The sequence below is a fragment of the Taudactylus pleione genome, unplaced genomic scaffold, assembly GCF_031769625.1.
Source record: "Taudactylus pleione unplaced genomic scaffold, aTauple2 ptg000407l, whole genome shotgun sequence".
NCBI lineage: Eukaryota > Metazoa > Chordata > Amphibia > Anura > Myobatrachidae > Taudactylus > Taudactylus pleione.
The window spans coordinates 3,580,312-3,607,560 of record NW_028284809.1 but is presented as its reverse complement, the minus strand read 5'-3'; the positions used below and the strand labels follow the sequence as shown (position 1 = coordinate 3,607,560).

At 48.6% G+C, this 27,249-nt stretch overlaps 1 pseudogene across 1 annotated transcript; it reads left to right on the top strand.

The window, feature by feature from the left end:
• Positions 1–11,104: 11,104 nt before the first annotated feature.
• LOC148506380 (uncharacterized) lies at positions 11,105–26,039 on the top strand (annotated as a pseudogene). The gene is made up of 3 exons (XR_015869795.1): positions 11,105–13,042; positions 24,080–24,133; positions 25,037–26,039. The product of XR_015869795.1 is annotated as an uncharacterized LOC148506380 (transcript).
• Positions 26,040–27,249: the final 1,210 nt, after the last annotated feature.

Genomic DNA, 27,249 nt, shown 5'->3' with positions numbered 1-27,249 from the left:
CTAGGAAGTGGGCAGAATGCGGGAGAAATGCCTACCGTTCCAGGGGTACGGGGGGTTACCCGAAAAATCGGGAGCCTCCCGCGAAAACCGGGAGGGTAGGCATGTATGAGATAGATAGATAGATAGATAGAGAGATAAATATGAGATAAATAGATAGATATGAGAGAGAGATAAATAGAGAGATAGACAGATAAATAATAGATAGATAGAGAGAGAGAGAGAGAGAGATATGGGATGGATAGATAGATAGATAGATATTGGCCTATTCATTAACACAAATACCGATGGCGGTGATTAGGTTTAGAACTGGCATGGAGTTCTACCTAATTACAGGAGGAATTCATCATTCCACCTCTCCATAACTATCTATTCCGAAAAGCTGTCATTTATGCGATGACAGCTTTTCGGGAAATAGATAGTTATCCCTGCCTGCACTAACTTACCGCAGCTGGAAACAGTGCTGCACATGTGCTGTTAAATTCGTTAACCCAGCGCATGCACAGCACTACCTTGAGCTGCGGTAAGTCTGTGTCCCCCCCATCCGCTCACCTGCCCCCCCCCTTCAGCACTTACCTGTCCGCGCAGCAGCCTCCGGCTCTGTCCTGCTGGTCTGTCACATGGTCTCCCAGCACACCACAGTACAGATTAGAAAAAAAAAAGTTGTTTTTTTCTAATCTTTATTGTGTTCTGCTGGGAGAACACAGTGTCCGACCAGCCTCCGGAGCCAGAGGACGCACCAGACCGCCGGAGGAAGACGCCGGGGGGCCTGTCCAGCTGGAAACAGGTAAGTTTCACCTGCTATTCGCCACCTCACAGTGGCGGATAGTACCTCCATCAAATTCCGAAAATTCATAATTTTCGGAATTTGATGAATACCATAATTTCCACATCCCCATACTAATGTACTTATGTATGGGGAGTGTGGAAATGAACGCAGGGGGACTTAGCAAGGAGATATCAGTGGTAAGTGTCATCATGAATACTAAAATAATGTTATTTAAGGAAAATGTCCTTAAAAACATTAATTTAGTGTTGATGAATAGGCCCCACAGAGAGATAGATATGAGAGAGATAGATAGATATAAGATAGATAGATAGATATAAGATAGATAGATAGATAGGTAGATATAAGATAGATAGATAGGTAGATATAAGATAGATAGATATGAGAGAGATGGATAGATAGATAGATAGATAGATAGATATGAGAGAGATGGATAGATAGATAGATAGTCCACAGCCTGGCATATACTGTATATACAATACTTTGAATGGCTCTTGAAGTAGCACCCCAGCCATGTTGGTTATTCTGGGATGTGACTGCGGGACTATATGAGAACAAGAGCCGGCAACATCCTTCTTTTAAATGCAGAAAACAGTATTTATTCCATCAGTAACCATCAATAAAAACTGACCTCCAATAGTAAAGTGTATATCCATAGAATAGTCAGGGCATGAGGGGAGACTAATGGCTTAGAAATGCAATGTGAAAAAACGCAGTATCATATACAAAGCAATGTATCCATGTGATGAGAGCATATTGATACTCATCGTAAGTCCATCCCCAGCATGTAGTGCCCGACAGCTGTTTCGGTGTTTAAAGTGACACCTTCATATACGAAGATTGAAGAACACAAGGGGTGCACAATGGTGATGTAAGTAAAAACAAATTTACTAGATAATCAAATAACTCACATCGACAATGTAAAAACAGCATATGGAGACCGGCTCCAGCATCGTGCGCACTGCAATCCCAGCGATATTGCAGGAAGTCACCCGCGGTGACCCACTAGTCTGTGCCCAGAATCTACTGCGCATGCGCAAATTGGTGGAAAAATGGTCGCGACGGCCATTTTCCATGAGATTTTTACGGAGCTGAAACTGCCGACGTGGGACTCTGGAGAGGTAAGTACTCGTATAAAAATGTGCACGTTGTGCGCCCCTGGTTATGATATAGGACCTGATTCAGACCCGGTCGCTAAGCTGCGCTCGCTCTGAATGTTTTTCGCCCATCTGTGCATGCGTATAATTCGCAGTGCGCCTGCGCAAACCAGTCATTGCGATCCGATTTTGGTTGCTCGTTAGCCACTATCAGGTCGCTGCTTTGAGTGACAGATAGCGCTGCTTGTGGGTGGTAACGGGAAGGTGCTTGTGAACGGGGGAGTGGATGTGTGAACGCAGGCGTGTCAGGCCGCTGAAACGCTGTTTAAAGGGCATGCATAATTAGCAGAGTAGCGTCATGGTACACGTCACCTGCATGTATTTCAGCCAACACTGATCGCAGTGTTTGCTGCAGGCTAAGGCAACCCCCAAGGGCTGCGAGCAGCTCCGATGGCTCACGATGGTCCCGATTAATCCTTCATTTCCCGGAGATGACGTGTGTTGCGAGTGGCAAGGGGGCGTCTTTAGACACTTGCGAGTGCACTTTGCCGTAGTTCGCTAAAACATAGTGGGCGTCCTTACGCAACGCAGTGCGAGCACTTCATTTAAATTTCCGGCCCCTTTTTGCCAGCGAGCGGGTCTGAATGAGTTCCATAGTTTAACTATTAACTAACTAACCTGTTTTTTAAATTCCGTTAGAATTGTTACTTGAATTTAAAGAAACATCATTTCTTTAGAGGATGAATTATAGGTCTGTGAGTATACAGATGTCTCCATTTATACTAGTGTAGAGCAATGTGGGATCCCTCTGTTGTTTGTGATTTCATTATTCATTACTGTTATACTGTCTTTGTCTTTATACTGTGACATTTGGATGTGTCTTTTATTAATGGTATTTACAATATGTGATATTGCACTGTGGACAGGAAGGGTTGTTTTATTATGGGAATAATATTTTATAGTATTATTAAAACATGATTCTGTTACAAGTCCCTGTGTGGATAACCATAGAAATGGCGAATAAAAGTATCTAAATAGAAGTGACCAATGGGATAATACATAACTTGAATACTGTATGTCGCCAGTTAGATAACCAAGAAAATGGCTACCGTACTTGGCTAAAAGTATACTGTTATTTGCTGTTTGAAATATAGGGTGTACCCAATAAAACTTTCTTTCCTGTGATTTTATGCATACATATCTTTATTGTAATGTGGTAATATGCCGTATGCTTTGTAAACCTAAATACCAATGAGACAATTAAGTGTAATTGGGGCTCTTATATAAACATTAGTGAGGTCCGTTATGGACACGGCCAGTGACGAAACGCATATGGGAGGATTGTAAGTGACATAGGCGGAACTTTTTTGGTGACTTGCTGCAGTACCGTTGTACCCATGGATTGCAGTGTGCACGATGCTTGAGCCGGTCTCCATATGCTATTTTTAATTTGCCGATGTGAGTTGTTTGATTATCTTATGTCTCTACTTACTTCACCATTGTGCACCCCTTGTGTTCTTCAGTGGCAAGGGCTAAGGAGGAGAGTATGATTCATATGAAGTAATGCTGGGCTATCTAAGATGGCCTGTTCCCCATTGAGGCACCCGGAATTGCTATCAAAATTGCCCAGCACCACATTCTGGCACCCATGCCAGCAAATGGCTATTTTAAGTGGCCATCTCCCTTTCCAGCACCCGAAACGTCTATTTTAGGTGCTCATCTCCCTTTCCGGCACCCAGGATGGCTATCGAAGGTGGTCAGACCCCTATTCCGGCACCCAGAATGGCTATGGTGGTCTGCGAGCCGTTCCGGCACCTGCAACGGCTACCTAAGGTGGCCTGCACCCCTTTCCGGCACACAGACTGGCTATCTAAGGCAGCCAGCACCTCGTTCCGGAACCCGGAATGTCTATCTAAGATGGCCAGCTGCCCTTACTGGCATCCGGAATGGCTATCTTAGGTAGTCATCTCCCTGTTCCTGCAGCCGGACGACTAAGGCGGCCAGCACCCTGTTCCAACCATGGGAAACGGCTATCTTCGGTGGTCTGCGCCCCGTTCCGGGAACCAGCATGGCTATCTAAAGGTAGTCTGTGCACCATTCCAGCACCTGGAACGGCTGGGACACAGGAAACGAGTATCTAAGGTGGTCTGTGCCCTGTTCCGGCTGGCAGAATTGAGGATTATAATAGTCAAAAGTTAAATTGTAGAACATTCTGTACAAGAAATGAAGGTGGGTTTTTTAAATATATATATAAAAAATCAATAAATTGATAGGGACTCCTCAATCACCTAGCTTAGGGTTACACCCCCTACCTTCCCAACATTAAGAGTGGGCAAGGGGTAATTCATTATTAATTATAGATAATATACTGTACTAATTTATTAATTATAGCTATTACTGTATTCACTCCCTTCCCTTTCCCGTATGCAGCGAGTGTTTAATAGATTAGTCACCGTGCTCCCCTCCCTCCCTCTGTCCCGCGGAAGAAGCAGCAGCAGCAGGGTAGGTAGGAGGCTGTAGTATCTCCCTGCACAGTGTCTCTGCTGACAAAACCCCTGGACGGGGTTGCGCAGCTTACACACAGCTCCTCAGCAGCACAGGTTGAAGCAGGGAGATGGTCCGGTCTTGTCCGGTCCAGCGTTTGGTCCTGTCCGATTTTCACCAATACCCTCAATAGTGAGTTCTGCATTGCAATCCTTCTAGTACCTCTATAGGAATTAGCCTTATAATAAGAGAATCAGAGACCTCTATAGCACAGGTTCTCAAACTCGGTCCTCAAGACCCCAAACAGTGCATGTTTTCCAGGTCTCCTCGCAGAATTGCTAAGGAAATAATTAGCTCCACCTGTGGATCTTTTAAAATGTGTCAGTGTACACCTGTGCACCTGCTGGATGACCTGCAAAATATGAACTGTGTGGGGTCCTGAGGACAGAGTTTAGTATGCGAAGGCTGGATAAGCGTGAGAATAACTAAGAATACTATGTGTTTTGCTGTATGGCTGTTGATGAGAGCCTTGTTGCTGGGCAGATTATAAGACTGTCTGGTCAGCTGGTTGGGTGAGCCAATGATATTGCTGGAAGTAGTGGTCAGATGATCAGTATATATTGGCTTGTGTGAACATAGGGCCTGATTCAGAGCCGTTCGCTATTTGCGGTCGTTCGTTCAAAAACAAGGGGTGGCTATTCAAATGATCCGTTCGCAAATTGCAGTCTGTTCACACCTCTAAGTCTGAACGAGCGAGCAAAACATACGCTCGTTTATTTGTTAAAAACGCCCCCTGGCCGCTCGCACCATACGTCATGTCCGCTATTTATTAGATTAATCGAGTACATCGACCAGCGTATGAACTGCTCGCTATTCTTGTGGTTGGTTTTTGCTACCACAATCTTGCGAGCAGTTCTGGCTATAAAATAACCCAGTGACGTGGTCAATGACGCTGCTGTATTAATTATGCACACCCATAAAACGCCCGTTTTGACCTTTAAGCACGCCTGCGTTCTGATCTCCACTCCCCGTTTTCAAGCACCTTCCCCTGTTACCACCCACATACGCCTCATTCTGTCACTCAAAATAGCAGGCACTCGCTATATTGCGAGCACATGAATTTCGGCCGCACTGACTGGTTCGCGCATGCGTATAACGATCCGTACGCATGCGCAGATGTGCGAACATCGCTCGGAACGAGCGTACTGCCGCTAGCGAGTGGCTCTGAATGAGGGCCATAGACAGCCTCTTGGTTCCTGGATTTTTGAAACAGTATCAGGCTGAGTATTTCCCTTTTCTGTATATTACTACTACCTTTTCATTCCAGTTTAATCCTTGCATTCCCCCCTGGTATATATTCCCACTGGTGCCTCTCTTTTACATTTATCCCCTTTCCATGCTGTCCTGCCCCCCCCCCTCCCTGCCTCCTTTCCATATATAGCCCGTTCATTCCATTCTGCCCCCCCTCTTCCTCTGTAGTTGGGCTTATTTATCATATAGCACCACTCAGCTCCGGCACGAGGCACCCCGCTCCTCCACCTCCACTTGCTCGTGTCTCCCCCGTGGCTGTAGGTCCCCAGCTCATCACGTAGCAGTACTAGCACTCCCCTGTGCCAGCGGGAGCTCCCGCTTTCGCGCCTCCCACTGGCGCTCCTTTGTTCTTCCCTCTAACCCCCTTTCCTTTACCTCTCCGGTGGGGGTGTGCGCTCCCGCGCCTCCCGCCTGTTTGCAGTCCCCGGCAGCACAAGCGCACTCTGCACCAGCGGGAGCTCCCGCTTCCGCGCCTCCCGCTGGTGCGCCGGTTACTGCCCTCCAGTCCCCACTTCACCTTCCCCAGCGGTGGGGGTGAGCGCCCCCTTGCCTCCCGCCGGTGCCCAGTCCCTGGCGGCGCAGGTGCCTCTCTGCGCCAGCGGGAGTTCCCGTCTCCGCGCCTCCCGTTGGCGTTCCTGTCTGCCCTCCAGCCTCCACTTCACCGGTGGGGGTCACCGCTCCCGCGCCTCCCACCGGTTTTCCGGCCTACCCCACCGCTAGTGCGGCTCCGTGCAAATCCCCCCCCCCCCCGTGCTGGGTCCTCCCTTTTTTCAGTACAGCAGCTAGACATTTCCCCTGCCTGCGCGGCGGCCATTTCCCATGGTGGCCATTTTGAGTCCCACCTTTGTAGTGGGATCTCAGCCGAACATTCATCTTTAAGTTGTTTTTTTTTTTTTCCCAGCTGGGCTTGTAGCTTTAGTCCACAGCTGCCCTCAGCCTGTCCCCTGCCGTATCCCTGCCCCTCCTTTGGCTATCTTTCTGCGCACCTTCATCCATGCTTCCTTATAATATTTTCCTCGTATGGCTCCCCACCTCTCTTCTATGTCTCTGCTTCCTGTACCCCATCTTCCTCTTTATTCATTATCCTTCCACCCTTGTTGGTCCCATGTACCCTCCCTGTCTTCACACCTCCCCCCCCCTCCCCTCCCATGCTTGCACCCCCCTTCTCCTCTCACCTTTCTCCTTTAGTTACAGGTCGGCCTGGCTCTGTTGGCTCCTCAAGATGATGCTGTAGTTCGTGCGGCTACTGTTCCGTTGCGGTGGCTAGTGATCCTGTGCGTTTTGAGACGGTTATGGCGGTCGACATGGCGGCTCCGCCGCGTTAAAACATCGAAGATGGCGCCTCGCAGAAGCATTGTAGAGGAGGTTCTGGGTCCACCTGGTGCTGGCGAGTATGATTGTGTCACAAATTTTGTTATGACTCCATTATTTGTTTTTCATCTACCGTTTGCCTGGCGCGCCCACGTAAGATTGACAGGAGGGTTGCGCAGCGGTTAGACGGGGTCTAGGCGATAATTACAGGGAGGCTTATGACGCAGTTATGGGGGTTAGGAAACAAGGGTACTGTACATTGTGTGAGTTCAGCTTTTGCTGTGCGCTTTGTGCTTCAGCGAATAAGGATCCGCAGAAGTAAATTTGCTGATTTTTCTTGTTCAAATTTGGGATGTCATAGGGTGGAATCAGGTGACATAGGCGATTGTCGCAATTTTTGTGAATATAATAAATTGGGTCATGCTCCCCTTTGCCATGGTCTATTTGGCGGACAGAGTTCTTAGGTGGATTTATTATACATCTGTGTTGTGGTTACATGTTTGTCTAGTCCAGAAATTTGGTATGGGGTGTTTTTGATGCCCGATGCAGGCGGAACCATGACGGTAGGGTGGTTATGCCTTTTGGGTGCAAAAGGTGTTTCAATTTGTTTATAGGTTACGCAGCAGCGTCGACCTTCCTTGGTCACGGGGCTGCCTCGCATTACCTTTTCGTAGCGTGGGTAATCCTGGTTTATAAGGCATATGTTTCGCCAGTTATGATCCCCGATGCTTTGTAGGTTGGGCTGTCGTTTGCCCTCATGCCGCACCTGCTGGGGTAACTCCTGTCCAGGTATAGCCTACGTGTATAGGGGGGTTTACCTCCCGACTCAGGGGTTCGCTCCAAGGGAGCTAGTTAGGCTCAGTCGCCATTTTGTTTGGCTGCTTTTCTCTGTGGTTATAGCTAACTTGGTAGGTAGTTTATGGTTGTGGTTGTAGGGTTTCTTCATTCATTTGCGTTAGACATTGGTATAGCCTTTCCTTGACAGGACACTCCGGAGTTTGCATTCTGTCAGGATTTATTACTGTGGTTTGCCGGCCAAGGTTGGGGCAGGGGTGTTGCTGGGGCGGATGGAGGTGTTTTGTCCTTGTTCCCTCCCCTTGCAGTATCTCTATCATTCTGGTGGGGTGGTCCCCAGGCAGGTTGTGGGTTAGTTTCGGTTAGTGCAGCATGCATCCTATACATGGTAGTATCCTATACATGGTGTAGTTCCGTTATTCTACCATCCCCGTAGGTCCCTCATAGCAGTTTCCACATTTTATGAGTTTTTGGTTTTAGTTCGCAGTCTTGTTATGTTGACTTTCTGGTTACGTTTATTCTGGGTCAGTTTTTGGTTTGTGGTCTTGCACTCGTAGGCCGGGCAATGCATGGGGTTTCAGTGGTGTTCAGGTGAATTAGCAAATATATGTTTGCCTTCGGGCGGTGTGGTTTCCGGCACCTAGATCGAGAAATCCAATTTTTCTTACTTTCGTGTGTTCAGGCCGGCACTGACCAGGTCGGTGTAGCACATCGTCTGGACAGATTTCTCTTCATGGGTGCAGGAAGGAGTGACGTCTGTTTGGACCTCCTCTTTTGGCACAGTCACCTTTTTCCGTGTTTTGGGGGTTCCAGTTGCACTTCATATGATTGTAGGTTTTGTGTCCGGTTTGTCTGTTGGAGATTTGAGATAGTCACGATAGCAGGTTATGGTTGTTTGGTAGGTTTTGTAGCGTAGTGGGGAATGGACCACATATCACACTAGACATTTAAGGTTTTGAGTCTCAGTGGAAACACTTTATAAAAAAAATAAAAAAAAAATGACTGGGTTTGTAAGTTGTTTGCTTAAATGCGGCTTGTTTATAGGTTTACATAGTTTGAGCGAGCACTTCCTTGTGGGATCAGGTTTCTGGTTCAATTTAACGTTGAACTAATTTTGTACTTCAGTGGCAATTGTTGCTGCAGTTTTTTACCAATGCGGCTGGCTGGCCAGGTTTTTTGGGCTTTCAGTTGGAGGGAAATTTTTCTGCGTGGTTTATTACGATGCAGGTCTTACGAGTAATTGTTTCTGTTGGAGCCGTTCCCAATTTTCATGGTCAGTGCAACTGAGGATTAATTCTTTTGTAATCTACAGAATTGGGTGTAGCTCATGCCATCTACAACCGAAACTCATTTCTTTTGCGTTTGCTTTGTCATTTAGTTTTGTGTGTTTAGGTTCAGAATATTATATTTCTACAAAAAAATTGCGCTTCGGTCTCTCGTCCCAATGATACCACGGATGTAACCGTCTGCCTAGCAATTTTGGCGAGCTTATGGGCTAAGCCATCTACGGAGGGTGAGTTTTTCAATATTTTGCTTTACTTCTTTGTTTGGAACCATTCGTAGCAGAGCGGGTCCAAAGCCTCTGCGGTGGCGGCCCCAGCGGGGGATCTCATCTATTGTAAGCTTAAAGGTATTCATATACATACCCAGTCATTTATTATATGTTGGGTGAATGGGTTCCCCGTTCGCGTCGTCTCCCGGCGGCCTTTTGATGTGCAGTTTTGATTCGTTGCTTGTGGTTACGGGTCAGTTGGATTCTGACGGGTGTTAGGCCTCGCTTTTACATTTGAATTTTTCAGCTGCAGTTTTGGAGGTTTAGTTTCGTCAGGGATTTTGTTTCAAGATATTGTTTTCAGGAGATCAGTGGTGCTTTACAAGTATTTGTTGGACAGTTGAGACCATAAAGGTGGGGGTGGATACTTTTCTTCTCTCAACATCCAGAGGTTCATTTGCCCGGTACGCCTTGCGGTGCATTATAGATGTGGCGCCCTGCTAGTTGAACACAAGGATGGTTTACATTCCAATCTTACCCTGCATACTACAGTTCACTTAGAACACGAGGGTGGTTTACAGGCCCAATCTTATCCTGCGTACCACATTTTAGTTCTCTGCTGTTTTTGGTCAAAGTTTTGATTGGGGCAGTTTCTATGCTTCAGCTTCTAGTACTTATTTTCTTCAAATTGGCGCAGCGATTGCGGGGGCATTTCCTGCAGAGTTTATGGTGTGCAAACGGCTGCCTATGAGACATGTACCAGTTGCGACTAGAGCTAGTTGCGCACCTGGCGCCAACCTGAAACGTTGTTTACCAACCAATCGTTGAACGACTAGCATTCAACAATTGGGGGGTGGTGAAGGGATTTTTTTATTTTTCCTCCCGGGAGCCTTGATCCGGCCCAATTGGGTTCACGGGTAGGTTTTCTAGTTTTTCCCCTTCACTCGGATTACTTGTTTCCCTTCTTATGCATCCCTGCTATTTAGTTGCTATGTGTTTTCTTAAAGTTGTGTTGGGATGGTTTGGGTTTGGTGTGATGCTCATGGTACGGAACTTTGTTGCTCACTGGGATTGCAGCAGTTGACAGTTTGGGCTGTGAATGATGTGCGCGGTTTGGTGTTGAGTTTCGTGCTTGAGTTTCTTGTGTCCTCGGTGACTAGATAGGATGTGCCTGACTAGGAGGCGTTGCCTATCAGGAGCAACGATGTGCGACAGCGGAAAGGTGCAAGGTGATCGTTCGTGGTGAGAAGTTTTTGTTGGGCTTAAGGCCAAATTGGAGGATGTGTGATCTGTATGGTGCATAGTTTGACTTTGAGAGTGGTGTGTAAGCATGGTGCGTTAGACAGGACGAGGAAGAAGGTGAATGTGTCAGAAGCCTGTCATGCGGTGTCACTGGGTGGCTTGGTTGTGAGTCATTGGGCCTGATTCAGACCCACTCGCGAGCGGCTGTCCGCTCGCAAGTGGGTCGATGTTATGCACTGAGCATGCGCACGACGGAGGGAGCTCCGTCGTGCGCATGCGCCAGACGCGACGAGCGAAGGAAAGTCCTTCGCTCGTTGTGTCTGATCAAAGGGGGCGTGCTGTCGATGTTGATTGACAGCACGCCCCCTTTGGTGGGCATGCCGGGGGCGTGCCTCCCTGACGGGGGCGTTCCCACAGGAATGCCTCCCGTCAGAAGCCGGCCCACTGACATCACTAGTGATGTCAGTGGGAGTGATTTTGGCTCTGATAGAGCCAAAATCACTCCGGAGCTTGCGGTTGAAAACCTCAACCGCAGGCTCCGGCTCGCAGTTTCGATGATCGCGATGGTCACGACCATCGCGGCCATCAAAATGCACGCTCGTATAGGCTGTGGGTGGTGACCCACAGCTATACGAGCGTCCAGGAGGACGCTCCATTTTCATGGAGGGCGGCCCTCATTCAGAGCGTGTGCTCTGCTCAGAGCGTACGGCTCTGAATGAGGGCCATAGCTTTTAGTTGGCGACTTAACTCTGTATTTTTCAATCCTGATTGAGGGCATCTTGATGACTTGGATTCAGTTTGCTTATTAAGGAGTTCTTGTTCTGGGCTAGGTCGTGTTGGGTGGCGGGCCAGTTTCCTTTGGAGTCTGGCTTTGGCGGGAGTACGCTGCAGCTCAGTGGCTTTATGTGGTGTAAGATACGTTGTGGGGGCACTTGCCCTCGATGAACCTAGCGAATTTGTCCTGCTCCGCACGGGGGGACCCGGGTGCTTTTTGTACGGAAGCGTCTCGGATTGGCCCAGGAGGGAAGTGGGACCCTCGCAGTGTTAGTGCGTCTAGAGGGGGGACGTCTCAGTCGTTCCCCCGAGTATTTGAGCAAAGAAAAAGCTAGAACTGAGTCTGCAGCGTCTCTTTGCCACCCTGGTTAGGTTAATTAATTATAAATAAAAGCTGTGACCTTTTTTAGCCAAGCTCTTGTTGTCTGTGTCATTATTTATTAGTTTAAGTTAAGTAAGCTATACAAGGTTGTTAAGGGTTAGAAGCAATAAACCAATGTATGTCTTATGAGAACCACTGTTCTATAGGAATAGATTCCCTGCAGTGAGAGTCACAAACAGTTAATGCTCTGATACAGCTGCTGAGTCCGCCCCCAGCAAGAGGAGAAAACATTTTGCTTATTTACTTTCGGTTTGGATGGTTTTTGTCAGGTCTGGTGACATTTATCTATCTCCTTCTCTGTGCCGGGTTAGTAAGTAGCTGTGTTGTGTAGTGAGGTGGACTCGCTAATTGCGCCTTTAGCTGGTGATATCACAGGGAAGGGTGAGGGGTGCCCGAGGGCGTGTAGAGTGAGTGGAAAACAGGGGAGAGCCGAGAGCATCATAAAAATATTTTATAATCTCAATCAGATTTAGGAAGCTGTTGGACTATAACTTCCAGCATGACCCCCGGCAGGAGAATAGCTACCCAGGGGCATAGGAAGGGTGGTTCCACCGAAGTGCGAGCTCTGGTGCCGAAGTCGACAAAGGGCACCACGCTGGCTGGAGTCGGACTCCAGTGGCAGCTGTTAGCCTGCCGGGTCCGTGTTCTGCTGTGTTGATTAGCCTGCCGGGTGCCCTGTTTGTGCGCGAGATGTTATGAGATCACACGCACTAGCGTATGATGTCAGTGTCAAACGCAGAGAGAGGGGAGCTGGGTCACACCCGGGAAGAAAAGCAGAAAAGAAAAGAGGTGCGTACTGGGTGTGCGGCTGCGCCTGCCAGCTATTAAGATTTTTGGCGGGACGCATTGCACTCAGGAGGCGATGCTTCCCGCCGATCTTCGCACACATGCATTAACTGAATATTGTTATGTGTGTGTATATATATATATATATATAGCGCTGTGAAATTGTATTGTTACACTCTTATCAGTAAGAATATTGTATTGCTGCATATTTCTAGGCTTTGATCATCTCCGTCGCTGAACCATGCAGACCCCAGCTGTTGATGGAGATGTTGGCGATCCAGTGCGGCACGTTTTGTCCCAGTACAGGCCAGGGTCCACTCGGGACCTCCAGTCACACAGCTTTAGTAGAGTGTGCCTTCAGCTCTTTGGCCTGCACGGTCATGGAAAATCGTCACTCATTAACTCGTGTCTGTGCGTGGTCCAGGACTGTCCTTTTACCAACGAGGCCGGGTCAGGAGGATCTGGAAAGCCCTTTACCATGGCGAGGAAGGAGTACAAGCTGGCAGACACAGTGCACATCATTGATAACCGTGGACTAAACAAGATGGATATAGATGAGAACTTGGAGGTAGCAGCTCAGTTAAGTAAGTGACACTATACATTGCTATACAATACAATCACATGCTGCTAGGGTCAGATTACGGGTCACATGGGCTGAAAATGATCAAAGGCCTGCTCTGAGAAGTGGAGGGTCTGTGGCCAGTGCCCGGTGGGTGTGGCCAGTGCCATGTGGGTGTGACCAGTGATGTATGTTTGTGTCCAGTGCCGTGTGGGTGTGTTCTGTGCCATGTGGGTGTGACCAGTACTATGTGGGTGTGGCCAGTGTCCTGTAGATGTGACCAGGGGTGTGTGGGTGTGGCCAGTACCGTGTGTTGGGGGGAGCAGCAGCACTGTGCATACATGCTGGGCACTAGGACCCAGAGTCTGCAGGGAGATGCGACCTCTGATGAGCTACTGCACATGTGCAGACTCTACTTTCTTTACTGTGTAAGAGTGTCACAGTACTGTGCTACATCAGGCCCATGTGCATATGCTTAGTCAGATGCATCACAAGGGGCATCCAGCTAAACGACACTAGGAAATGCAGCAGGTTTACCTCAGAGTAACAAGTGTACATAACCACAATGGTGCAGCGAAAACTTAGAGATGCGTCGTAATACTTTTAGGGCCGGATTCAATTAGAGGCATAATTGGCTGATTTTATGCAAGAAATTGCGACTGTACCCCAATAAATGGCTGACATACATTGGAAATTAATTTAGAAGTGTATTATTGGCCGTAATAAAAGTATTTAGGATACTTAAATTGCTTTGGTTGGCGGTAATTTGTCGAAAAAATGATAGAAAGATTTTTTTTTCCAGGAAAGTACTGTTCCAGTAAATTGGGGGTACATTACAATGGGTGCAAGTATATTTTTCACCCACAATTTGATTGGTCGTTTTTCAGAGAATTCAGAAAAACTTTTGGGCTAATTTATCTTTTTTTTGGGGGGGGGTGGGGGGTACAAAGAGTTTTGAAAGAAATCCCCACATTTTTAGGCAAAAATAGGGATTTTACTTTTTTTTTTTTTATTCACCTGGTCTAAGATGGTGCAAACTTTTTCAGTTGTTTTCGACTGTTTTTTTTTTCACACCTACCCATTTTTGCTGTTTTCTTTTTTGTCGAAAATCGTCCGGATTTGCCACTACTTGAATCTGTCCTTTAGTAGTACAAGCGAAATTCATATTACCCTACTTGTACGATATATAATAATGGGATGAGGAATCATATACACAAAACTATAGAGGGCATATAGAGGCAACGCCGGGGGGATTTAAGCTTAGGAACCCCCCCCGGGCAAGGGTTACTGTTAGGCTAGGGGAAGGGAGAGTTAGGGTTAGGCACCCCCTGGGTTAGGTTTAAGGTGTGAAGAGGGAGGGTTAGGTTTAAGCACCCATGGGGGAGGACTTATGGTTAGGCACCACCCCCTGGAGTTTTAGGGTTAGGCACCACTAAGTGAGGGTTAGGGGGGGACAGAGGAGGGTTAGGGTACTTACCTGCCCCAGTCGGGATCTTCATCCTGTCGGGCATCTGCTGTCGGGATTTGAACCGGCGGCTGTTCCCATTCCGCTTTTGCATGTAGCCCACAAATGCTGGACAGCTTTATTATTACACTGCATATTAGATGTCAGTTTGTACACAGCCCTCCCACATCTACATCTGCCCCACCTGCAGAGCTGCATGGTTTCAGTGCAAATTGTTTTTTATTGATTTGATTTTCATTAAATAGATTAACAAGACAAAAGGAAATGCTGTATATCACGATGCACAGTTACTGGCTCATTCTTACTCTATTCCCAAATCTGAGTCAGGCCCAGTGTCTGGACAGTGTGGGTAATAAATGTGAAAGTTGTATTTGCCATGTAAAATATAATGAAATACAGACACAAGTATAAAACCTGTCTATCGCTCTCCTAGATCTGACCTGTCCATTCTCTGTTTAGTCACTTTGGCCATTACTCTCAATATCCGTGTACTGTCAAGTCATCATGACACTGGGGGTCATTCAGACCCGTTCGCGAGCAAAGGACGCTCGCAAACGGGTCGATGTTGCCCCACTGCGCATGCGCACGACGGAGGGAGCTCCGTTGTGCGCATGCGTGAGACCCGGATAGCGTCGGGCTCTCCGTCGCTCCGGGTCTCGCACCAAAGGGGGCGTGCTGTCGATGTTGATTGTGGGCGTGCTGGGGGCGTGACTGCCAAACAGAGGCGTTCCCATGGGAACGCCTACCGTCTGAGTCCGGCCCCACTGACATCAGTAATGATATCAGTGGGAGTGATTTTGGCTCTGATAGAGCCAAAATCACTCCTGGGCTTGCGGAAGCAAGACCCTACCGCAGGGTCTCGTCGCAAGCCTGTTGGTCGCGATGGTCAAAGACCATCGCAACCATCTTTTTGGCCGCTCACATAAGCTGTGGGTGGTGACCCACAGCTATGCGAGCGGCCAAGAGGCCGCTCCAAATTTAGCTGGGATGGCCCTGATTCAGAGCGAGCGCTCTGGTCAGAGCGTTCAGCTCTGAATCAGGCCCACTGTCCCTTGCTTCACAATACCGTATATCTCAGCATTGTGTAGCAGGGGTGGGGCCAAACCCTGCTCCTCCCCTAATGTCAGGTAATACATACCTCCCAACATTTCAAAGAAGGAAGGAGGGACTGGGCGAGGTGCTTGAAACGGGGTGTGGCTTCTGGTAAAAGCGGCGGAGTCAACTGAAAACAGGGCGGAGCCTCACAGCTTCCCCCGTTTTCGTCACTTTGGGGGTGTGCCCAGCATCTGTTCCTCTCCGGCATGTGCTCTCCCCAACTCCCCCCCTCCACTGCGGCCCGCGGGTGGGACAGCGGGACAGTCCCAGAAAAACGGGCACAGGTATATGCTGGTCGCAAGTAAGAGGCCGTTCTATAAACAGCTGCCAGTCTAAAGCACCAACCAATGAGCGCAGAAAAACCCGGGCACCAAGTGGATCACTATAAATGGCAGCCTTTTCCCTCTATGCTAATTTGGTACACGGTCCCTGGGTTCTAGGTTTGCAATTTCACATTGTAGCAACACATTCTAATAGGGAAAAAAGCACGATAGTAACTTCCTCATGTACATCATGCTGCATAAACAACAACTAGGTATTAAATAGGGTTTAATGTCTCTTCATAGTCTGCACAGGAAAGTAGAGCCGGAGTGCTACCTTAGTTACTGACTCGCTGCAGTGCTAGAGGCTAAAATACCGCAGCAATTCAACATAGTTCCGGGGCGGGGGCAAATGACCCAAAAATCGTCTGTACTCGCGAGCCCTACGTCTATAGCAGTGCAACTTTACATTGCCAGGTCTGACCCGACAGTGTTAGCGTGCACCGGGTTGGCGCATACATACAGAAATACCGAATGGACTGCAGAGGGATTGGGCTGCGGATCCCTTTTCATGATCTGTACCTAGTAAGAGTGGGAATCCGGGAACTGTAGCCATCTTGGGCATACGAGGACCCCCCACACCTCCTCACACTGCTTCTCCTAGGTCCGGTCACACCAGGTAACCTTTCCCTCTGCAGTGCTCTCATCAGAGGCGGCCCGTGTGGTGTGTGTGTGGCCCTGTACTGCCATTGCCACAGCGCAGACATCCACAGCGCTGTTCTGACAGCAGATCCTGCCCTCCTTTGGCGTAATGGGAACAGCAGTAGCAGCGACTTTGAAGTGCTCTATACTTTACCTTACATTTATTTTCCAATGCAGGAAAAAGCTGGTGCACAGTCTGAGCCCTAAGAATACTAATAGGCAAAACAATGATGATAAACTCTACAATTAACATGACGTATCAATGAGGTCCTTAGCACGTGTTTGCCCACAAATGTGAGCCCATCTGCTACGTCAAGGTGACCCCCATCAGATGGGTCCCTGACATCCCTAATACTAACACATTATATCTATTTATCAATGACTTAGCATAATAGGGCCCATTCTAATATGTAGACAGCAATGCAGGAACTTGTGCTGATGAAAATCACCTAAGGGCAGGTGGGTAGGGTGTAAGTACCAAGCAGAGGGAGTCTCAGCCTTTCATTATATTTGTGTATATATGTAATGTCCACTTGAAGGTTGAGATTCCTTCTGCCTGGTATCATACGAGTGCGAGCAGGTATTTTATTTTGTAAACTTTGCGCCATTCTAGACTCCTCTATTTTCACTTATAGTGTTACCTCCTTTCACCATTTCTTACAGTGTCAGCTCACTCTGACAATTAGCCCATGGTTATATGAGTTACCTCCTCAGGAATTGCTATATTGGTTTAGGATCAACTATTATAGTTCAAATTTAGAACCTATTATACTTCAGTTTAACTGTTTGAAGTCTTCTTTACTCTATGTATCAGTGTCTTGTAAATCAATGTTAATTAAAGTTACAAATAAAATACTGACACTTGGGATCCCAGAACAATGACACACTGACACTTGTCATACCAGAACAATGACACACTGACACTTGTCATCCCAGAACAATGACACACTGACACTTGTCATCCCAGGACACTGACACACTGACACTTGGGATCCCAGGACACTGACATACTGACACTTGGGGTCCCAGCACAATGACACACTGACACTTGGGGTCCCAGCACAATGACACACTGACACTTTGGGTCCCAGAACAATGACACACTGACACTTGTCATCCCAGAACAATGACACACTGACACTTGTCATCCCAGAACAATGACACACTGACACTTGGGATCCCAGAACAATGACACACTGACACTTGGGATCCCAGAACAATGACACACTGACACTTGGGATCCCAGAACAATGACACACTGACACTTGTCATCCCAGAACAATGACACACTGACACTTGTCATCCCAGAACAATGACACACTGACACTTGTCATCCCAGGACACTGACACACTGACACTTGGGATCCCAGGACACTGACATACTGACACTTGGGATCCCAGGACACTGACACACTGACACTTGGGGTCCCAGCACAATGACACACTGACACTTTGGGTCCCAGAACAATGACACACTGACACTTTGGGTCCCAGAACAATGACACACTGACACTTGTCGTCCCAGAACAATGACACACTGACACTTGTCATCCCAGAACAATGACACACTGACACTTGGGATCCCAGAACAATGACACACTGACACTTGTCATACCAGAACAATGACACACTGACACTTGTCATCCCAGAACAATGACACACTGACACTTGTCATCCCAGGACACTGACACACTGACACTTGGGATCCCAGGACACTGACATACTGACACTTGGGATCCCAGGACACTGACACACTGACACTTGGGGTCCCAGCACAATGACACACTGACACTTTGGGTCCCAGAACAATGACACACTGACACTTGTCATCCCAGAACAATGACACACTGACACTTGTCATCCCAGAACAATGACACACTGACACTTGGGATCCCAGAACAATGACACACTGACACTTGGGATCCCAGAACAATGACACACTGACACTTGGGATCCCAGAACAGTGACACACTGACACTTGGGATCCCAGAACAATGACACACTGACACTTGGGATCCCAGAACAATGACACACTGACACTTGGGATCCCAGAACAATGACACACTGACACTTGGGATCCCAGGACACTGACACACTGACACTTGGGGTCCCAGCACAATGACACACTGACACTTGGGCAGGGCCGAAACTACGTTTTTTGTCACCTGGGGCAAGACAGTAATTTTGCGCCCACCCCTCAGTAATTCCCCCATAGTAATGCCCCCTGCAGCAGTGCCCCAATAGTAATGCCCCCTTCAGCAGTGCACCTATAGTAATGCCCCTGTACTAGTGGCCATATGGTAATGTCCCCATAGTAATGCCCCTGTAGTGTAAATATGGTAATGCTCCTGTAGTGACCATATAGTAATGCCCCTGTAGAGCCCCCTGATAATGCCACCTGTAGTGCCCCCTGGTAATGCCCCTGTAGGTAATGCCACTGTAGTCCCCCTGTAGAGCCCCCTGGTAATGCCACCTGTAGTGCCCCCTGGTGATGCCCCTGTAGAGCCCCCTGCTAATGCCCCTGTAGGTAATGCCACTGTAGTCCCCCTGTAGTGCCCCCTGTTAATGCCCCCGTAGTGCCACTTACACACACACACAAAAATACTTACATTAAACCCCGCTCCTGTGACTGCCACCGTCGGGTCCGCCCGGCTGCTCCTCGGAACTATGGGAGAGACGTCATTACGTCTCTCCCATAGTGCCTGTGGGGAGAGCCGGATGATGGAGTTCAGGAGAGAACTCCAGCCTCCGGGTAGCGCGGCGCTGCAGGGAAGGAGCCGGGCGCCCGCTGGTAATAACATCTCAGCGGGCGTCCTGTTTGGAGTCTCCCTGCAGCGCCGGGCTGGAGGACACTGGCGCCAGGTGCAGCTAGCACCCGGTGCACGTGCACCTCCAGCCCCCCCCAGTTGCGGCCCTGACTTGGGATCCCAGGACAATGACACACTGACACTTGACATGACAGAACAATGGCACACTGACACTTGGGATCCCAGCACAATGACACACTGACACTTGGGGTCCCAGCACAATGACACACTGACACTTGGGGTCCCAGCACAATGACACACTGACACTTTGGGTCCCAGAACAATGACACACTGACATTTGGGATCCCAGGACAATGACACACTCACACTTGTCATGACAGAACAATGACACACTGACACTTGGGATCCCAGGACAATGACACACTGACACTTGGGGTCCAAGCACAATGACACACTGACACTTTGGGTCCCAGAACAATGACACACTGACACTTGTCATGCCAGAACAATGGCACACTGACACTTGTCATACCAGAACAATGACACACTGACACTTGGGATCCCAGGACAATGACACACTGACACTTGTCATGACAGAACAATGACACACTGACACTTGGGATTTCAGGACAATGACACACTGACACTTGTCATGACAGAACAATGACACACTGACACTTGGGATCCCAGGACAATGACACACAGACACTTGGGATCCCAGGACAATGACACACTGACACTTGTCATGACAGAACAATGACCCACTGACACTTGGGATCCCAGGACACTGACACACTGACACTTGGGGTCCCAGCACAATGACACACTGACACTTGGGATCCCAGGACACTGACACACTGACACTTGTCATACCAGAACAATGACACACTGACACTTGGGATCCCAGGACACTGACACACTGACACTTGGGATATCAGAACAATGGCACACTGACACTTGTCATCCCAGAACAATGACACACTGACACTTGGGATCCCAGGACAATGACACACTGACACTTGTCATGACAGAACAATGACACACTGACACTTGGGATTGCAGGACAATGACACACTGACACTTGTCATGACAGAACAATGACACACTGACACTTGTCATGACAGAACAATGACACACTGACACTTGGGATCCCAGGACAATGACACACAGACACTTGTCATGACAGAATAATGACACACTGACACTTGGGATCCCAGGACACTGACACACTGACACTTGGGATCCCAGGACACTGACACACTGACACTTGGGGTCCCAGCACAATGACACACTGACACTTGGGATCCCAGGACACTGACACACTGACACTTGGGATATCAGAACAATGGCACACTGACACTTGGGATACCAGAACAATGACACACTGACACTTGTCATCCCAGAACAATGACACACTGACACTTGGGATCCCAGAACACTGACACACTGACACTTTGGGTCCCAGAACAATGACACACTGACACTTTGGGTCCCAGAACAATGACACACTGACACTTGGGGTCCCAGAACAATGACACACTGACACTTGGGATCCCAGAACACTGACACACTGACACTTGGGGTCCCAGGACAATGACACACTGACACTTGGGGTCCCAGCACAATGACACACTGACACTTTGGGTCCCAGAACAATGACACACTGACACTTGGGGTCCCAGGACAATGACACACTGACACTTGGGGTCCCAGGACAATGACACACTGACACTTGGGATCCCAGCACAATGACACACAGACACTTGTCATCCCAGAACAATGACACACTGACACTTGGGGTCCAGAGAACAATGACACACTGGCACTTGTCATCCCAGAACAATGACACACTGACACTTGGGGTCCAGAGAACAATGACACACTGGCACTTGGGATCCCAGAACAATGACACACTGACACTTGGGGTCCCAGAACAATGACACACAGACACTTGTCATCCCAGAACAATGACACACTGACACTTGGGGTCCAGAGAACAATGACACACTGACACTTGGGGTCCCAGGACAATGACACACTGACACTTGGGGTCCCAGGACAATGACACACTGACACTTGGGGTCCCAGGACAATGACACACTGACACTTGGGATCCCAGCACAATGACACACAGACACTTGTCATCCCAGAACAATGACACACTGACACTTGGGGTCCAGAGAACAATGACACACTGGCACTTGTCAGCCCAGAACAATGACACACTGACACTTGGGGTCCAGAGAACAATGACACACAGACACTTGGGATCCCAGAACAATGACACACTGGCACTTGGGATCCCAGAACAATGACACACTGACACTTGGGGTCCCAGAACAATGACACACAGACACTTGTCATCCCAGAACAATGACACACTGACACTTGTCATCCCAGAAAAATGACACACTGACACTTGGGGTCCAGAGAACAATGACACACTGACACTTGGGGTCCCAGGACAATGACACACTGACACTTGGGGTCCCAGGACAATGACACACTGACACTTGGGGTCCCAGGACAATGACACACTGACACTTGGGATCCCAGCACAATGACACACAGACACTTGTCATCCCAGAACAATGACACACTGACACTTGGGGTCCAGAGAACAATGACACACTGGCACTTGTCATCCCAGAACAATGACACACTGACACTTGGGGTCCAGAGAACAATGACACACTGGCACTTGGGATCCCAGAACAATGACACACTGACACTTGGGGTCCCAGAACAATGACACACAGACACTTGTCATCCCAGAACAATGACACACTGACACTTGTCATCCCAGAACAATGACACACTGACACTTGGGGTCCAGAGAACAATGACACACTGGCACTTGGGATCCCAGAACAATGACACACTGACACTTGGGGTCCCAGAACAATGACACACTGACACTTGGGATCCCAGGACAATGACACACTGACACTTGGGATCCCAGGACAATGACACACTGACACTTGGGATCCCAGGACACTGACACACTGACACTTTGGGTCCCAGAACAATGACACACTGACACTTGTCATCCCAGAACAATGACACACTGACACTTGTCATCCCAGAACAATGACACACTGACACTTGGGGTCCAGAGAACAATGACACACTGGCACTTGGGATCCCAGAACAATGACACACTGACACTTGGGATCCCAGGACAATGACACACTGACACTTGGGATCCCAGGACAATGACACACTGACACTTGGGATCCCAGGACACTGACACACTGACACTTTGGGTCCCAGAACAATGACACACTGACACTTGGGATCCCAGCACAATGGCACACTGACACTTGGGGTCCCAGAACAATGACACACAGACACTTGTCATCCCAGAACAATGACACACTGACACTTGTCATCCCAGAACAATGACACACTGACACTTGGGGTCCAGAGAACAATGACACACTGGCACTTGTCATCCCAGAACAATGACACACTGACACTTGGGGTCCAGAGAACAATGACACACTGGCACTTGGGATCCCAGAACAATGACACACTGACACTTGGGGTCCCAGGACAATGACACACTGACACTTGGGATCCCAGGACAATGACACACTGACACTTGGGATCCCAGGACACTGACACACTGACACTTGGGATCCCAACACAGACACACTGACACTTGGGGCCCCAGTACAATGACACACTGACACTTGGGGCCCCAGTACAATGACACACTGACACTTGGGGCCCCAGTACAATGACACACTGACACTTGGGGCCCCAGAACTATAGCACACTGATATCTGAGAAAGGTTGAGCACTACTAGTTTATTGTATGTTCCTATGCAGCTTACTGACTTTTGTTATTCATTATTGGGAGTATATCCCTATCTGATCTGTACAGGACACAATCAGTGGCGTAACTAGGGTATTTGGATCCCAGGACAAGATGTCAAATTGAGCCCCCCGCCCATCTATGTGCGCGCTCGCCGAAAAGTGGGCGTAATCACGTGTCACAAGGGGCGTGGTCACTGCAAAAATGGGGCGTGCCACCAAGGGTGCACACCCCTTTCTCATCACTCTGGGAACATTCCGTAGCATTCAATATGCACCTTAATGCCCTGAGTAGTAGTGCCCCTCTTGCAATGCCCATTATAGTAGTGCCCCTTATGCAATGTTCCCAGTAGCAGTGCCCCGTGTAGTAGTGCCCGACTCCCCGCCACTGTCTGCTCCTCCATCTTCCTGCTGGGTCCTGCAGCTCGATACTATGGGAGAGACGTCATGACATCTCTCTCATCACCCACTACAGGAGCCGGAAGGCAGAGCTCATGAGTGAGCTCTAGCTCGGCTCTGGCAGTGGGCGCAATAGCCAATGAGAGTCTGACTTTCACTGGCTGCTGAAACACACAGCCGACGGTGCTGGGTAGTACACTCGTACTACCCGGCAGCGATGTATGTGTGTGTAACAGTGTAGTGTGGACCGCACTCACTGCGGTCTGCACTACACTGGCTGACTAAGGTGGGCCTGTACTGTGGCCCGGTGGCGCTCCGCCGGTCCCACTGCGCCCAGGGCACGAGCCCCGGCGGCCCTGCCCTAGTTACGCCACTGGACACGATACAGTGATGTACATTTATGACAGTGTAAAAAAGAAACATTGGAATAAAACATTGGAGTTATTTCAGTTTTCGAATGACTCCAACTTTCTACTTCACTTTTTCTATACTAAACTTTTATTTTCCCACAATATTGTTCTTTGTCTGTTTCAGTGTTGAACACCCACATTCAGAGACCGTATTCAGTGATATCATGCCCTTTCTAAGAGATGCATTTGAGATAACAGGTATGAGAGTTATTTCAGTACATTTATGTACATACTGCCCATATACACCTATCCTCATATCTCACCAAATATCCTGTTTAGTGCGCCATGGACCTTGCTACTGAGCTGCACCAAAACACCAATCCTAAATACCTAGTACACAGAAAGTGAACCAATACCGCTTTTCCACCAAAATCCTGGGTCCAGCCCGGGACACTAAACAGAGGTTTCAAGCCATGTCACAGCAGCTCGAACCCCATTTTTACCGCAGGCCAGACCCGGGGTATTGCCGAGGCTCACCTCCTCCGGCATGTGGAGATTACATCATCCCCGAGCGCCAGGAAATGCTGTGAACGGGACCCGGGTCGAATGAGTCTTACCTGGGTCTTACACGCATAAAACCCTACTCGAGACCCGGGAAGAAATGCTACCGATGTATACGCAGGACTACAAGGTATTACGGATGTAAGATAGCGGTAGTGGGCATCTCTTTGCTGGCTGTGCGACGGCTTTGCGATTGCATTCATTAGCATATTTTCGCAGCAGACCTCTGCAGCTGCGATCGCAATGGCGATCTGTAATAAATCAGGCCCACAGTGTGCACTTACTGAGACAGAGGGTGCCGATGTTATCCTCCGCGCGGGGGTGCCGGTGGTGTCGGCTGCCCGGGGGGGGTGGTGGCAGTGTCCTCCGTGTGGGAGTGCTGGCAGTGTCAGCAGTGCAGGTGGCGGTGCCCTCGTTGCAGTGGAGGCCGCCATCTTGCCCATTGAAGTCTATGGGGATTCCAAGGAACCCGATTCACTCCAGTACAGTTGTATTTATGTATTCATTTAGCACTTATAAAGGCAGGACTCTATGCTACTACTACTATTTTTAATCTTTGCATGAAAAGAATGAAACCTCCCGTCCTCTATCTTCTGACAGGAATATTTCCCATTGTGGTCCTCACTCATTATAAAGACCAAGATATTACCACAATATGCAAAGGAATTGAAGACATTGGTGCCCAGCACATCATCGCTCTAGACAATTACACAACCTCAAATCCTGCCCGGAATCTGGATGCAGACACCACAGTCCTGAGGTTCCTGCACGTCTGCCTGCAGGAGGCCGATCGGGGGATATAGAAGCAGCAGAACCTGGACGTGCAGCTGGAGGTTATAAAGCAGTCTGTACGTCAGATTCAGTCAGAGATGAGGAGACAGAAAGAGATAGAGAGGAACAGAAAAGAGCAGTCAACAAAGCAGAGTTCAAATTTGCAAAATGTGACAGTCCCAAGCGCTAACCCAATCCAGTTCCAGCAAGGTTTTAGTTTTGGGAAGCGTGCTTAGACATACAGTATGTGATTGTTGTTAAACTCCCCCTCTCCTGTTTTTTCTTGGACTCTTCACCCTGTCGGTCAGTACCGTAACCCTCCCCCTCTCTCTACCCCTAACAATCCCCCTCTCCCTAACCCTCCCGCTCTCCCTCCCCCTCTCACTACCCCTAACAATCCCCCTCTCCCTAACCCTCCCCCTCTCCCTACCCCTATCTCTCCTTCAGTAGCAGCGGAGCTGAGAAATCATGTACATGTAGCCGGTGGCGTCTTTTGATTTGAGACACCCACCTGTGCCTGCATGAGCCCAAATGACACAGCATGGGAACACGGTCGTGACCATCAGGTAGGCATCGGCCATCTGAGTAACCCTAACTTTACTCAAAATGGTCGCCAAAACTCTGCCGCTGAGCGCCAGTAAATTTGCGTCCGAAGGAGTGTTTACTGGGCTTACATGCCCTCCATTTTCTAAAACACGTCCCCTCTCCGCCCCAGTATGCCTGCAACCTGTCAATCAGGCTATGGCGTCCGGGGCACTGAAGCAGTAGCGCCATCGCTGCACATGCTCACTGTAGCTTGTAATGTATATCTTTATAAATCATCTTTCCTTTAAAAAAAAAAACTAAATAAACCCTGTTTGCCTGTGATTTCTTTATACTGTGCTGATAATGTTGCAGATATCTGTGTACAGGTTTGATGATATAGCAGAGATTCTGTACATACCAGCAGATGCCTCATAACTTAACAAGTGTAGTGGTTTTATAATAGGGTAAGGGGTACAGCCGTACTCACTGTTACACTGGTACATAGAGCCGAGTGGGGCGGGGTGACGGACAGCTCACCAGCCAGTGAGTGTATGCAGATTCAGGTAGTGGTAAAAGTATTACTGGGTCTCACTGAGACAGTAACAAGATGATGCCTCACATGCGCAGAACTTAGGCCGATGGCCATCTTGAAATAAGAAGGAAGCCTTACTGGAGGCGGGTGGATTTATAATGGGTGCAGGGTGTGCGGTGCACACGGTCCCCTGGGTCCTGGGGAGCCCACACTGCCTACCTCGCACCCATATATAGTTTATACTTACATTTCTGCCGTCTTCAGAGTGCTGCTCCGCAGCGCCGGATCAGCACCGCAGAGCAGCAAAAATCACAGGGAAAATGGCGTCGGCCATTTTCCCTGTGACCCATGTACGCGCAGAAAATAGGTCTCCAGGAATTAGATGCAGGTGCCATTTTCCTGGATACGCACGCATGTGCAATAGATTGCGCTCAGTGCTCTCAGAGGAGGGGGCCCAAAGGGAGGCTGCACATGGGCCCCCTCCTCTCTTAAAATGCCCCTGCCTGGAGGATCAACCTGGAGTCTGCTTAGTACCGCTCTCCATTCTCATCAGATATTGTTTACCTTTTTATATTATATTATATATATATGTATTGATTATCCACAACTCTCTTGCGCCTCCTTACTATGTTATAAACAATTATAAGACTATTTGAGTCTTTTATCATGTGATTGGTTTTCTGTTCAATCAGCTATAAGTCACCCATTTGTTTTACCATTCTTTTTGTTAACTTATCTTAACCTAAGCCTAGAAATGAACACACTGACAAATGTAATGCAATTAAAGAGGTCACAGCCAGAATTTATTGATCGAATTGAAATTAGAAATAGGTGGCAGGAAGAAAGCAGTGCTCCGAGGCCACAGCCCTATGGAAATCAATAATAAATAACAGGGGCGGATCCCCGCCCTGCGCAGCCCGACCTGAGGAAGTACCATCCCACCTTAATTGGCACAGCCTCGGCCCTTCCCTTGGACAGGGACCAG